We start from the raw sequence: 5,792 nt of genomic DNA, 5'->3' as shown, positions 1-5,792 counted from the left end.
GCTTTCCTTCCAATTTCAAGCTGCAAAGCACTTGCTGAATTGCAGGGAAAGTCCGGGAGGCATTTGCTGTGCTGGCACACTTTCTCCTTCCTAGACAGAGTGGAAAAGCTTTTCCCTGCCGTGTAGGCGACAAGAGACGCATTAGACGGGCATCCGGAGCTGTCCGAAGGTAAGCGCCTCTTCCCGGCCTCTTTCGGCACAAGCCCCCGCTCCGGAGCGCACCGCGGCCGGCAGGATGCTCTCTGCCGGCGAAGGTGCCGCTTCTCCGGCAAGGAAGCCTCAGCCGCTTCTCCTGCACACGGAGAGCGTGCTAGCTGCTGAAACGTGAAGAAAGAAGCTGCAGAACACTGGCACTGAGCGTGCAGCTTTCCAGCGGAGAGAAAAAGCTACTTGAACACTCTGCAAGCCTTTCCACTCCCAAAAACATGCACATGGAAGGAGCTGCTGCAAAACCGATGCGGTGCTCGCTGCTGCTCCTCCTGAAGCTCTGGCTGCTAAATCTGAGGCTTTCCTTCCAATTTCAAGCTGCGAAGTATTGAAAAATTGGGAAAAAACCCTGCAGAACTTAGGCTGGGAGCGAAGAGTGAGTATATATCAGAGAAACTGCTTAGCAGACCCCTAAGTCTGAGCTGAAGAAGCAGCAGAAACATCTCAGTTCTCTCTTAGGGCATTGGTTTAAATAACTTTTTTTTTCTTTTTTGCTAAACTTGCATTTTTCTTCTGAAGATCTTTGACGATTGTACGTAAAAGAAGGATCAGGAACCTGTTGTTTTTCTTAAGCATTCTCGGAATGTAATGGAAATGTGCTTTTGCTGAGAAAGATTGAGACCAATTTTGGAGAAAAGAAGTAATCTGAGAATTTCTGTATGATTCTTTCTAATATGAATGAAACAGCATGGATGGCAATTGAGCAGAGGACTGTAATTATTTTAAACAGTGATTTGGAGAAAAATATTGAGTCTGCCCAAACTGAACTACTTGGCAATTTCTGTAACTGAAGTGGTGCCTGGGAGATGACAGAGACAACTGCGACACAGGTTTGTGGAGCTTTATTTTTAAATTATTCTTTTTAATGGCAATTTATTGCCCAAATTAGTACTTTAAAATATTTGAATATACATTTGATGCTACATATTTGGAGCATGTAAGATATTCAAGGACTACATTCACACTTTTTTAATGTTTTAGAATATGGTTCATCAAGTTGTGGTAGCTTGGCACAGAAAGCAAGGAGCTCATAATATGTGTGATCGATGCAGGTAAAGAAAATAAAAAGATGTCTGATATTGGCAGTTAAAATCTTACTCTGCGCCTGTGAATAAGGGTTAAAAGGTAGATAGCAGCAACATTTTGAACTCTACAAGGAGGATTGTAATTGTACTTGATTCATTATTCATCAAAGAATGAATCTGACAAAAAAAACCCCATCAAAGGTAAGTGCATCTAGTCTGTAAAACCAGACATTCTGATGGTTATTGCATAATCTCTCTACCACACACTTCTATTTATTTATTTATTTGTACTCCTGGTCTAATTTTTAATTTCTCATATACTCTTCTTTAAAGGATGCAATGATTCTATTCACATGGCTTGTGTAAGATACTCCTGAAAGGTTTTTAGAACAAGCCCAAGCTGCAGGATGCACTGGAGGGCAGTTAAATGTTCCAGAGACTGCACGGCTCCCATTATTTTGACAGGAATCTGTCTGGATAAGGATTTGTTCCCAGATGCTGTGTGTCACAAGCGGGATTGCTCATTCCTCTCCCCAGAGATCAGGACACCCACAGAAAGCAGAGAGAGGGGCTCCCAGCTCATCAGATTTTCGTTCCCAAAGACCTGACAGGTGATGGTTTATCAGGGTTTGGATCAGGCACCTTCACAACCCGTGTGACAAAGGCTTTTGTCAGCATGTCTTGTGCTGCTGTTTCATCAGAGCTCTCCACACTCTCACCTGGGTCTTGTATCTGATTTATTTCTCCTGCCTTATATTCAGTAATTTTTCTGTAATTGCATCAGATGGGGGAAATACAAAAAAAAAAGAGGTTTTTATTAGCTAAAGCACAAATGTCCTTGGCAGTCTGGAGTCAGGAGATGCAGCAGGATCATGGATCTGTCACGATTTTGAAAAAGTGTGTGACCAGTGGCAGAATGGTTAATTTATGGGTAAGTTGTTATTGTTCACAGAATCTCTGTGAACAAAACACAGACTCAAACACTGTTACCAAATCTGAAAAAGTAGCATCAGCAAAGAATTCTAGCTTCCTCACTTGGATCTGATTTTTCTAAACCTCATAATATGAATTTACCCATTTGGGTTAACCTGTAAGAGCACTCAAAAGGCAACCACAAGGATAGAAATTTAAAATTCTAAGAGCTTGTGGTTACACTGATGAGTATAGAATTTATGGATCTTCTCTAGTTTTAGGAGATTTTCAGCTTCTAGGTTACTGTAGTTTTCGTTAATAATTTAAAACTAATTAAACAACTTTTTCATGCTTATTTGGAAATCTCTGTTAAAAATAATATATTAATTTTTCATATGTTTTTAAACTATATACAAGTCCTTGAGATGGATAATAATTGTTAATTAAAATGCTACATTAGCTTAAAACATTTTAAGGAAGAGGTAATAAATTGCAAATTATGAAGAAAAATGACATATGTATTATTTGGACAACATTTTTTTCTTAGGCAGAAAATGCAACAACCAGGATCAGCCAAAGGGGAGAGATAGAGACTACAAAAGATTGAGATGGCACAAATCCAACAAGGTGAATCAAGAAATAAAAAAAATATTTCCAAATTTTCCTGTTTGGATGGTTCAACTGGTACCCACAGTACGCTGTGAAATAACCACACAACTTCTTTTGTTTGTATCATACAGAACCATGAAAGCCAATTTAGTTTTTAAAATCGATCAATTTTCTCTCCTAAATGAGCTAAGGTAGGGTCACCCATCAGTAAACCTCTGTCAAATGAGCTTTTTTTAGACTGTCCAGCTCTGCTCTTTAACGGCACCAGTTTGAATTAGACCTTAATGTAATGTCACTTTAAATTAGGGGCTTCAGCCTGGACATGGCCATAAAGAATGTTATCGAGGCAGAGTAAACAGATTTCTATCAAAACAAATCGGTGTAGGTTGGAAATAGCAAAGTCACTGACACTTTGGAGGTCTTGGGATTCATCATGGAATTGGCTGTGTCTGTCCAAGCCAAACACAGGAATGTCTTCAGGTGACACAGCTATAGCATGTTTAACATAATAAATGCAAAAAGATGTACAAAGACATTGCCTCATGTTGGCTTGAACAGGCCTTTCCTCTGATTAATGCCCTCATTTCAGGGCTCTAAACCAGGTCCCTGCTGTTCCTCTACGAGCAGGAACTGTTACACTGCTGTGCTCAGCAAACCTCAAATAGTTCTGTCCCTTTTGCCCCAAATTCCTTCAGCCCACACAGCCCCACTGTGCTCCGAGAGGCGCTTTGGCTGTGCCAGATGTCACAGGAATCACCGGGGCTTTCCTAATGTCGTTGTTCAGTCCCAGGAAACCTGCTGACATCTTTTTCTTCCCCCAAAATAGCATCTCTGTTTATCTCCAGAGGCAGGGAAGATGAACGTGTGTGCACACATAATCAGATATTGATTTCTGGGCAAAATGTTCATCATTTACTTACAGGAGAAATAATTTGAAGCACTTTTCCCAGGGATAGTTATTTCTAAGGGATGAGCTATTTATTTTGGAATCCTGTATCTTTATGTAGTGAAATCCAGCAGGGAATGGTTGTGGGTGAGTTATCTGCCAGATGGCAAAATTTCTCAGCCTACTCCAAGTCAATGGTTTATGTGCACTTCCTACTACACACTGCAGGGAAAAAACTCTGGAACCTGCACTTGACAACTGGCAGTCAAGGAAGAGAATCAGCTGAATTACCATTTGTCCATCTGAATAGTCCCTAGCAAAATAACCAGAGCTATTCTGAGCTGTTCAATAGATAAAGAAGAGTAGAAATCAATGGAAATTAAATTACTATAATTTTGGACTCAATATCTATATGGAATTAAAAGTACATATAGGATCTGGTGCTTACTAAGAAAACAAAATGGATGGGAAAATCTAGTTCTTAACTGGATAATTGTCAGTTATGGCACTGCCTTACAGAAGAAGGAGCCAGCTGGTACGGGACTAGTCCAGACCCTCAGCTGCTCAAATTGCTCTCGGCTTTGCCACTGACTTGCAGATTGGAAAAAATCCATGACATAAATTGTGGGGAAAGAGGTGAACTTGTCAACTTTGAAGTGGAATTATTTAAATTTTTCCATATATTGAACCCTGTGGAGGGTATAAGAGAAGTTCAATACCAAACGAGCTTCATATGGGGAAAAAATTAGTGGAGACAATGATAAGAAGCAGAAATTTTGTCTATAACTCGCTCCTGACTCTGGATCTGGGAGGGTTGGGGTCTGTTTCCCACCATTCTGAGGCCATCCCCATGTGCTCCCTTCAGCCCCAGATCTCCTTCTGGACAGCTGAAACTTCCCAATGATTTTCTGATACAGGAGATTAAATCCTGCAAGAAAATAATGGTTTTTCTTTCTGAAACTATCATTTATTTTGACCACGTTCAGCAATTAAAATATAGTAAGTAGGTCTGATATCATGAAATGTCTAAAACTCGTAAATACTTTCAGGATCTAAATAAGCCTTCTAGTGTCAGGATAGTAGAAAATTTGGGGGAAAAGTTATGTATGGTTACTTTGGTGAAATTGACAACAACCTATTGATCAAACCATATAATTATAGTTCCTGTAGTAATGCGTAACTTTGCAGACTTTGGACCAAGTTGTTTGAACTGGTGACCCAAGTCAACCAGGGCTTTGTGGTGTTTGCGGTTTATATTTTGCCACACTCCGTTTCAAAAAAAAATCCTGAAGAGCTTTCAAGAGAAGCAAAAAATTTAAAAAATAATTAAAAAAAAACCAATGAGGACGGGGTGGGGAGAGAGAAAATGACTTAATGAGAATATGAATTCAATTGACTGCACAGAGAAAACCCAGCGTGAATGGAATCACAGAAACACACGCTAGTTTGGGTTGGAAGGGACCTTAAAGCCCACCCAGTGCCACCCCTGCCATGGCAGGGACACCTCCCACTGTCCCAGGCTGCTCCAGCCCCAGTGTCCAGCCTGGCCTTGGGCACTGCCAGGGATCCAGGGGCAGCCCCAGCTGCTCTGGGCACCCTGTGCCAGGGCTGCCCACCCTGCCAGGGAATGGAAATTTATCACAACAGTCAGGAAGACTTCCCAGTCTTACAAAGAAGAAACCATCTTATTGTCACCATTTCTAATTAACAGCAACCTGGCTGTCGCTATTTCCAATTACCAGGGGAAAATAGAGCACAAAACAGTACCAATAGCAGATGGTTATAAAAAGGCTAAAAGAAAACATTAGCAGCATGAGACCTGGTTTTTCAGTAATTCCAGTTGTGCTGGATTTCAGGCGGTGCTGCTTTTCCTCTCAGTAAAACGGAAGTGACAACTGAGTGAGAAAGAGGAGAAGGAGAGTTAGCAAATTACGTCACCAATGAACTTTGTGTGGAATATGTTAACATTTTGGAGCTGAGATTAATGATTTTATTAAAAATCTGAGAATGCTTAAAAGCATACTTTAGAACCTAATGTTAATATCTCTTGCTGTCTTGAGTTTTCAATTTTTATTGGTGCTGTGCTTTGCTGTTCCATGCTTAAAAATAACAATAACATTTCAAATTATAGAAATTGATTTATCTCTCTCCTT

Source organism: Fringilla coelebs, assembly GCF_963513975.1.
Source record: "Fringilla coelebs genome assembly, chromosome: 16".
NCBI lineage: Eukaryota > Metazoa > Chordata > Aves > Passeriformes > Fringillidae > Fringilla > Fringilla coelebs.
This window is presented reverse-complemented; position numbering follows the sequence as displayed.